The sequence below is a fragment of the Dendrobates tinctorius genome, unplaced genomic scaffold (genome assembly GCF_039654945.1).
Source record: "Dendrobates tinctorius isolate UK_male_01 unplaced genomic scaffold, ASM3965494v1 ptg000037l, whole genome shotgun sequence".
Taxonomy (NCBI): Eukaryota; Metazoa; Chordata; class Amphibia; order Anura; family Dendrobatidae; genus Dendrobates; species Dendrobates tinctorius.
The window spans coordinates 28,536,994-28,547,496 of NW_027361705.1; the positions used below are offsets into that span (position 1 = coordinate 28,536,994).

The 10,503-nt window shown below is 41.1% G+C and overlaps 1 long non-coding RNA gene across 1 annotated transcript in view; it reads left to right on the top strand.

Moving 5' to 3' along the window:
- LOC141088087 (uncharacterized) overlaps positions 1–10,165 on the top strand; it is a 120,478-nt gene extending 110,313 nt beyond the window's left edge. The window contains exons 2-5 of the long non-coding RNA XR_012231838.1: positions 4,360–4,501; positions 4,909–5,187; positions 6,271–6,427; positions 6,836–10,165. This is a non-coding gene — a long non-coding RNA (uncharacterized lncRNA). The remainder of the gene's footprint in view (positions 1–4,359; positions 4,502–4,908; positions 5,188–6,270; positions 6,428–6,835) is intronic.
- The last annotated feature ends 338 nt before the right edge of the window (positions 10,166–10,503 follow it).

A 10,503-nucleotide genomic window follows, 5' to 3' on the forward strand; every position in this document is an offset into this window, starting at 1 on the left:
ACTCAGCGGAAGATGGCAACTTTGGGAGTGGTACAAGACGGACCATCTTAGAAAATCTATCACAAATCACCCAGATAAGAGTCATTCTCTGAGAGACAGGAAGATCAGAAATAAAATCCATTGAGATATGGGTCCATGGTCTCTTGGGCACCGGCAAGGGCATCAGCAACCCACTAGAACGAGAACAGGGTTTAGACCGAGAACAAGTCCCACAGGACTGTACAAAATTCCTGACGTCACGAGATAAGGCAGGCCACCAAAAGGACCGACTCACCAAATCTCTGGTACCAAAAATACCTGGATGACCAGCCAATGCGGAGCAATGAATTTCAGACATCACTCTCTTTCTCTACTGGTCAGGAACATACAATTTTCCCATAGGGCAACGCTCAGGTTTATCCTCCTGAAATTCCTCCAGGGCGCATCTCAAATCGGGCAAAATGGCAAAAAGAACTACCCCCTCACCTAGGATGGCAGTAGGCTCGGTCACACTAAGAGAATCGGCAAAGAAACTCTTAGAAAGGACATCTGCCTTAACATTCTTAGTGCCTGGAAGAAAAGAGACCACAAAACTAAAACGCGTGAAAAACAAGGCCCATCTAGCCTGTCTAGGATTCAAGCGTTTGGCTGACTCCAGATAAATCAAATTCTTGTGATCGGTGAGGACCACAACTTGATGTCTAGCTCCCTCCAACCAATGTCTCCACTCCTCAAATGCTCACTTCATGGCCAACAATTCCCGATTCCCCACGTCATAGTTGCGTTCAGATGGGGAGAACTTTCGAGAAAAGAAGTCACAGGGATTCATCTTAGAAGTCACAGGGTCTTTTTGGGACCAAACAGCTCCTGCACCAATCTCAGAAGCATCTACCTCCACCTGAAATGGAAGTGAGACATCAGGTTGCCGTAAAAGTGGAGCTGAAGTAAATCTCTGCTTAAGCTCCTGAAATGCTGAGATAGCCTCAGGAGACCAATTCAGCACATCAGCGCCCTTCTTGGTCAGATCAGTCAGTGGTTTGACAATACCAGAAAAATTACCTATAAATTTACGATAGAAATTAGCAAAACCCAAAAACTTCTGGAGGGCCTTCAAAGAAGTAGGCTGAACCCAATCATAAATGGCCTGTACCTTGGCTGGGTCCATTTCTATAGTCGATGGAGATAAGATAAATCCCAAAAATGAAATCCTCTGTACACCAAAGAGGTATTTCGATCCCTTAACAAACAGGGAATTCTCCCTCAAAATCCAGAACACAGTCCGGATGTGTTCCACATGAGAATCCCAATCACTAGAAAAGATCAAAATATCATCCAGAAAAATGATCAAAAACTTATCCACAAAGTCACGGAAAATATCATTCATAAAGGACTGGAAGACAGAAGGGGCATTAGTGAGACCAAAAGGCTTCACCAGGTACTCAAAATGTCCCTACGAGTATTAAACGCCGTCTTCCATTCATCCCCCTGCTTGATGCGAATAAGATTATACGCCCCCCTGAGGTCAAGCTTAGTAAACCAGCAGGCACTCTTAACTCTGGAGAATAAATCAGACATCAGAGGTAACGGGTACTGATATTTAAGTCATCTTATTAAGGGAACGATAATCAATACACTGTCTTAATGAACCATCTTTCTTGGCCACAAAAAAAACCCCAGCACCTAAAGTTGACGAGGATGGTCTAATATGACCCAATGACTCCTTAATATAGGATCGCATAGCATCATGTTCGGGTACTGATAAGTTGAAAATCCGACCCTTGGGAAATTTACACCCAGGCATCAACTCAATTGCACAGTCATAACTCCTATGAGGAGGCAAAGACGCAGACTTGATCTCACTAAATACATCAGAAAAATCGGCTAGATAATCAGAAATATCATGAGACTGAGGAGAGGTGGAGAAAACAGGAGCGTCCCTAAGAACAAACTGACAACCCCAACTCACCACAGACCCAGATTTCCAATCCAAAACTGGATTATGAGTTTGCAACCAAGGAAAACCCAGAACAATAGTATCATGCAAATTATGCAGCACCAAAAATTTACAATTTTCTTGGTGGTCTGGGGCAACCCGCATCGTCACCTGGTCCAAAAGTGAGGTTTATTCTCCGCCAAAGGAGTAGCATCCATACCCCTCAAAGGAATAGGCGTCTGCAGAGGCGTCATGGAAAAACCACAACGTTTAGCAAAGTCCAAATCCATCAGATTCAACGCTGCTCCTGAATCCACAAAAGCCTTCATGGAAAATGTGGATAAGGCGCAGATCAGAGTAATTGTCAAAAGAAACTTAGGTTGTATACTGCCCACAGCAAATGTGTGTGCAAAACATTTCTCTCGTTTTGGGCAAACAGAAATGGTATGAGAGACGTCTCCACAGAAAAAACACAGCTTATTACGCCTTCTAAACTCCTGACGTTGCACGCTAGACAAAACTCTATCACATTGCATAGGTTCAGACATTTGTCCAAAAGGTGGCAACTTTTCTCATGTAGTTTTGCGTTCACGTAAACGCCGATTAATTTGAATGGCTAATGACATAGAATCGTCAAGACCAAAGGGAACAGGAAATCCCACCATAGTATCTTTTACGGTTTCTGACAAACACTTCCGAAAGAGAGCTGCCAAGGCACCATCATTCCAGGTAGTAAGGACCGCCCACTTTCGGAATTTTTGACAGTATAACTCTGCAGAATCCTGACCCTGGTTCAATGCCAATAGGGCATTCTCAGCTTGATCAATAGCATTAGGTTCATCATACAACAACTCCAAGGCTTGAAAAAATGCATCCACATTAGTCAGAATAGGATCTTCAGGTGTCAAAGAAAACGCCCAATCCTGGGGATAGCCGCGCAGCAAAGAGATGACCATTTTAACCTGCTGCGCAGAGCTCCCCGATGAATTAGGCTTCAAGGCAAGAAATAATTTACAATTATTCTTAAAATTCAAAAATTTAGACCTATCCCCAAAAAACACATCAGGAATAGGGATCCTTGGTTCAGCAGCATGTGAATGAGCAAGATAGGTGAAAATTCCCCGCACTTCAGCAGTGAGCTGCTCCACACGATCAGACAATTGCTTAATCTCCATTAAAAAAAAAAAAAATCCTCCTACGGCCCCAGAGAAAAAGAGGAAAAAATATACATATAAAAGAAAAAAAAATTCTGACACTTTTTTTTTTTTTTTACAATTCTTTCCTGCTTTTGAGTACCCTAGAATCTGCGGTATGGCTGGTGATTCTGTTATGAATGGGTCACCGAGGAGAAAAAGGCAAAACAAGCTAAGCCACAGAAAACCAGAGTGGTTGGTAACTATGCAGACTGCAGACCCCTGATCTTACCACACAACTAGCAGTAGCCGTGGAGCATGCCTACGATGAACCTAGACACCTCGTCACGGCCGGAGGACTACATAAGCCTAAAGCAAGAAAAGGGAAAACTAACTGCCCCAGAGCAGACCCCAAAGGAATAGATAGCCCCCACACATGTATTGACGGTGAAACAAGATGAAGGCACAAACACAGGCAGGAAAATAGGCTGAGCAAATGATGGGGCCCAAACTAACTAGACAGGAAAGGAAAGGAAAGGCACTGTCTGCAACCTGCAAAAAACCCTACAAAATAATGTCCAACACGTCTGATAGCAAAATTAACCCTGAAGTCACTAGACTTCTCCCACTATATCAGCACTCTGAAATATTCTGAGACAGAGCAAAAAGAGACCGAACTAGTAAGGGACAAAAAGCCAATTGGCAAAATACTGATAAATAAGAGTGGAAATTCAGCTCAGCCCCCAGCCGGGGCTGGCAGACCACACAAAAAACTGAATAGACCAACAAAATCAAGTGTGAACATTAGCAGAAAAACTTAGCTTTAGATGACTGGAACAGAGCTGAAAACCAAGAGCTGACAAGCCAGAAGGAATCACCAGCAACTGAATAGGGCGTCGGCTGTCTTAAGTCCAATCTGAGAATCCTGAGATCCAATCGTCATCCTCATTCTCAGGTGGCAGATCTCCACCGATCAAACCAGCCGCACCACCTCCCGACACCACCAGAGGAAGTCCAGAAGGGGAACCAGAGAATGAACTCACAACAAATGCCCAATATTATCAACTATTACCCTCTGACCCCACCACCATCTTTAAAGGATAGTAGGACAGACTACTATTGAGGGCTCACTCTTGTGGCATTATTAATAAAAAAGAAATAGATTTCCTGAGTATGAGCCACCTAGTAAAACCAACTTTATATATGCTACCCAAAGTACGTAAGTCTGTTACAAAACCACCAGGTAGGCCGATCATATCTGGATTGGGAGGTTTATATGAAAAACCTTGCTCTTACTTGGATTTTTTCTTGCAGCCCTTGGTCTTATCTTTGGAATCGTATGTCCGGGATTCCTCCCATCTTCTTCTGCTTTTGGAAACATTGGAGATACCAGATGATGCCATCTTAGTGACTCTCGATGTGGAGGACCTATACACCAACATCGAACACAAACTAGGTATGATAGCAGTGTCATATTTCCTGGAACGTCAGACTATGGGAGACAGAGGCCATGATACTTTTATCTTGGAACTACTTAAATTTGTCCTAGAGAAAAATTATTTTGTGTTTGACAGAGCCTATTGCAAGCAGGTATCTGGGACTGCTATGGGGGCCAAATGTGCACCCTCCTACGCAAACCTATTTTTGGGTTGGTGAGAGGAGACACATGTTTATAAGCAAGACGATTTTTCCAAATTTGTGATTAAGTGGCACCGATACATTGATGATATTGTGATTGTCTGGTCTGGGACTCTAGAGCAACTAAATGTCTTCATCGATGGACTTAACAACAACTGTTGGAACATTAGGCTGACTTCTTTATTCTCTTCCAACTCAGTTGACTTTTTGGATTTAAAATTACAGATCAGTCAGAATCGTATAATTACATCGCTTTTCCGAAAAGAAACGGCAACGAATAATGTGCTGCACTTTGACAGCTTTCACCCAGCACACTTACGGAGAGGAATACCAAAAGGACAATTCATCAGATTGAGGAGAAACTGCAGCCGCACCGAGGATTTTCTCGAGGAATCTCGTCGGCTTACCAATAGGTTTCGTGAAAGGGGATATCCAAAGAAAATCCTATCAAGAGCCTTTGAATTTTCCATGAATAAATCTAGAGAAGAAGCCCTGAAACCACAGGTAAGAACAGTGCCCAATCGGATTAGTTTGATCACTAGGTTCAACAACCAATTATTTAAACAAAAAATATATAGGGCGCACTATCTGTGCTAATCACAACCTTATATATGAGAATAGGTGCTGCAACAATGGAATGACCATGACTATGAGAGAAGAAAAAAGCACCACTGCAAGAGCGCACACTAGACTCAATGAAAATAGAAAATGTTTATTGATGCAAGAAGAATATTAAAAACACAATAAAAACATGATGAGCAACCCACAATGATGTAATGGTTGAATATAACATGTGTAACATATATAGCTGATATAATAATGCATATACAATCCAACCATAAGAGACATATCTCAGCAACCACCTTAAAGCTAGGCTCATGAGGACCACATAATCCTATAGTGTGGTGACTGCAAAAGGTAATTCAGTCCACACAGTCATATACACTCTCCATTATACAACATATGGGCCACAATAGGCCACATAGAAAAATGGCCAGAGTCCACCACCAAGTGATCCAAACGCCACACTAAGCACAATAGGCGGTAAAGCTGTGAAAAGATAAAAATAAGTGGGTACTCAACCCAAAGCCATACCCTGGGGTGGTTGCTGAGATATGTCTCTTATGGTTGGATTGTATATGCATTATTGTATCAGCTATATATGTTACACATGTTATATTCAACCATTACATCATTGTGGGTTGCTCATCATGTTTTTATTGTGTTTTTAATATTCTTCTTGCATCAATAAACATTTTCTATTTTCATTGAGTCTAGTGTGCGCTCTTGCAGTGGTAGTTTAGGTTCAACAACCAGTGGCACGATATATATCGGATCCTTGGAAATAACTGGGGTATACTTTTGAGCGAGCCCAAATTAAGACACTTCTTGGATAGTCGACCGAGAGTGGTGGCTAGGAGGGCGAAAAACCTGAAAGGCCATCTATCCAATAGTCATTTCAGGCACCCTGTTACCAAAATTAGAACAGGCCATGACAACAGGGGATCTTTCCCTTGTGGCAATTGCTCCATTTGCCCCTTGATTATTTCTAATCGTGCTGTTTCTCTGCTTTGTCTGCCCACACAGCTACAGTCAAGGGCATACTTCAATTGCCGATTTCGTAACCTGGTTTACGCTTTAATCTGTGGATGCAAGAAAATCTACGTTGGGCAGACAATGCAAGAACTGCGACGCAGAACGCAACAACATCTCTCGAATATATCAACTGCCAGTTCGGACAAGGGTAAGGGTAAACCCATCACCTCGATGGCTGCCCATTTTCTGGATCACCATGGGGGTTCTTCAGCTTCTCTCAGAGTTTTGGGCTTGGAACGGTTACAGCTCAATAATAGAGGGGGCAATGTAACAGGTGAACTTCTTCAGCAGGAAGCCAGATGGATTTATGATTTGGGCTGTCTCTCACCGGCAGGCCACAATGAGGAGTTGCTGTACACTGGTTTCTACAGGAGGTTCTAGACACTTTGTCCCCTCCTGTGGGACCAGTGTGCAGCGGTTCCAAGTGTTGGGCATTTACATCACATTTTCTCTTTTCTTTCCCCCCCCTCCTGCTTCCCTTCTCCCCTTTTTCTGCTTATTTAAATTATTTTCTCTCTCCGATTTCCTCACAGATTTCATCATTTTTTCTATCTAGGTTCTGTCTAGATCAAGTTGGAAGAGGCATGATAATGGACTTAGTCCACTTTGGATGAAGTTTTGTCTAGATCTAGATAGAAGAGACCTTTTTTTTAATGAAGCTCTCAGATCAAAGCCCTGGATGAAGATTCTGGACTCAAATTTGTGTAACCTGCACCTTTATGATGCTATTTTTTGAGTCTGTTTTGAGTCTGTTGGACTTTTGATCAATTTACTCACAGAGCATTGTTTATGTGGTATTATTGTGAATACATGACTTTAAACAACCATGTCCTCTCAGTATTTCGTCATGGGTTAAAATATTAACCATAGGTTTTGACATCATGCCCATTTTAGATTTGAGTCCACTTTCATCGGTTATGCGTTGAAATGACATACCTCAAAGCACAGACTATATGTACATAGATAAGAGATCTACTAGACAGGCTTTATGCATACATTTTCAATCAATTATTTTTGAGTGCTTTCCTATGTTGGTTGCACTTGAATGGACAACAAGTGCAGCATTTTTTAGTGCTGACTAAATCTTGGGTACTTTGCATTTGTTGGATTTGCATTCCCATAATGGCACTTCTTTGTGCAGGTCTATCTTTTGTGCAAACATGCATATGCACTTTTTGTTTGGTAACAATAATAAAAAAGTATTTTTTGATCTATATCAGCTCATGATGAGCGTAAAAGTGCACCTTTATGGGATACCAATTACATGTCTGATCTATCAAATAGGCTTCACTCATAAACTCTTAATGAATTATTATTTTTGAGTGCTCTCTTGTATCTGTTGTACTTGAATGGACAACAAGTGCAGCACTTTTTTTGCACTTTTAAATTCTGGGCCTTTTGTACTAGTTGGATTTGCACTTTCATGGCATTTCTTTGTGCAAGTTTATTCTTCGTGCAATTATGCCTATACATCTATGTTTGTCAACAATAATAATTAAAAAAGAGCCTGTTCTGGATCTATACTAGCCTATTATGAGTGTCAAAGTATATTCAACATCTCCCAATGTTATGGGGTTTGTATAGGTAGAATTGAGATATAATGTGGTTGGGCAACGTATAACGGGATAACTATCATGCATGCTCTAGCTATATATGCATATGGTTCTTTCATATGTGCCTGGCACAAAAAGACAAAATTGTTTCTTTTAAAAAAAAAAAAAAAATTTTTCCTTTGGACATTGTATTGTTTGATATATTATATATATCATATTTCCTATAATATGGGCCCATCTGGTCCTAATGTGCAGGCATTTGAGCATATATACGTAACGTTTTGATCATTTTCGCAAAGCACAGTATTAACCCTGTTTATGATTTATATATACTGGCTTCGCGTTTTATTGTACGTTGTTGTAGAAACCAGTGCTGCACGTCATGGGCACATGGATACAGTATCTGTTGTGATACCTATTTGGGTATATTTTAAACTACTGTATAGGCACTTGAATATATACTGTATATGTGACCCTTTGATGAGTTGCGCCAGCGTAGTACCAACTATGTTCTTGATTAATACACTAGTTTGGTGCTACATTATATGCTATTGTAAAATCTAGCGTTGTATTTCACTTACTGTGATATTTACCTGTATATATCCAGGTAGTATGCTGCATCTCAGTGCCCGCATTACAGCATCGATGTGTAGGCGTAGTTCAATTTATGTCATTGTACAGGCATTGAACATTCACATATGACCTTGTGACCATTTGTGTAACCATAAACACTAAGTATGATTCTGATTTAGATATCTTTATCGCCTTTGCCACTTCTAACTGGACCCTTTTTTATGGGCACTGTGCACAAATATATGCGTCTCCCTGATCAGTTACGCAATTTCAACATGTGTGCGCAGGCATAGTTCAATCTTTGGCATTGTGCACACATATGCGTCTGTTTGATCGCTCACGCAAACTCAGCACCACTATGACTGTGATTTGTAATTTATTCCAGTGTCATATTGTATATTACTGAGAGTGCTTTATGTTGTGGGCACGTGGGTGTAATGGTTTGTTATCCATCTCACTTGTCCTGTTAATATACCGCAGGGTACTATGCGCTTGATTGCATATGGTGAAAAAGGTAGCACTGTCGACCTTATTGTGCAAGTATTGAATATATACATCGGATTTCAGGTCTATTTGCACAGGCACAGTACCAAATGTGAGTCTGATCCGGATATCACCGGTTTTCATAGCGCTCGTCATTGTGAACGCCCAGTACTCTCATACTGTGGGTGCGCAGGCGCAGTTTATGCATGGACCTTTGCCCACGAATAGTTCCGGGTGATGGAATATGACTGATTAAAATACCGGCCGCTTTCACCGCCGGCCGCCAACCTGTGGACACTTCCGGGTGTCTGAATATGCGCGATCACAATACCACCCGCCGACCATCTACGCCACCAGTAGCAGTGTCAGTACTGTTGGCCGAGCCAAAAATTTCTTTAACCTGTTCCTGCCAGGCAGCCTCTCTGGCATTCAAATCCATGCTGATATCTTTATAATATCACAGTGATGTGCCACCACTAAAACGAAAACCTCACTAAAGGTGAGAAAAGGCAACAATTGAAAAATATGTCAAGCGGGCACCATCATAAATAGGTAAAGGGAATGTAAAAATATGGGACCTTTGCCCACGAATACTTCTTGGTGATGGAATCGGAGCGATTAAAATACCGCCCGCTTTCACCGCCGGCCGCCAGCCTGTGGACACTTCCGGGTGTCTGAATATGCGCGATCACAATACCGCCCGCCGACCTTCTGCCGCCAGGCTGACAGCTGGTAATTATCTTTGATTAATGATTTAGGTCAAATAGCTGATTCTGACAGAACCAGACACAACTCACCTTGAAAAAGACACTTTAGGTGTCGGAACGCGTGGCTTATTCTCACACCACTTTGGCTGCCTGACTGCTTCCCATAGGACGGGGTGGCTCTGCCTTCATCTTGACTGACAGACTGGGGTGATGTATTAGTCCACCTTATTCTATCCAGGCCAGAGATGTCTTTCTACTAAAGTTTTTTTCCTATATGAAGGATAGAGGAGTCTGGGATCTCTTATGATCAACTCTCTTGTAGGCTAATATGTTTCCACTCTTCCTTATTATGGTGTACAAGGCATCTGACATCTTGTGAGGTTGCATCAGCAGTATGTTTATAGGCTATATGGTTTCTTATAATATACTTATATTTGCGGCCAGTGGTTGTTTAATGTCTTTGTATTGACTGGATCATGTCTGTCCTGATTCAATGCATTTTTTAACTGTTTTTAATTGTGTGTTGTTCCTCTGGTTTGTACACAATAAAATTGGACAATTTCTTTGTTATTTGGCGTGGTGATCCTAATTATATGCATGTTCTTCTTTTCTCATTGCGCTGTGGAATTAATGTCGCTATATAAGTAAGCAAAATAAATAAATAAAATAAATGGCCTGTTATTGCATTTTATTGCGATGTTGCGGTGACCAAATAAATCTTAATTCTTTAGTTGCTTTTTTTAAATTACTCCTTTAACCGATCGGATTAATTATTTTTATATTTTGATAGATCGGGCGTTTCTGAACTCGGCAATACCAAATATGTGTATTTTTGATTTTGTTTTTTAATTGTTTTATTGATTTGAACTTTTATATTTTTAACATTTTTAAAAAATATATTTAAAAAC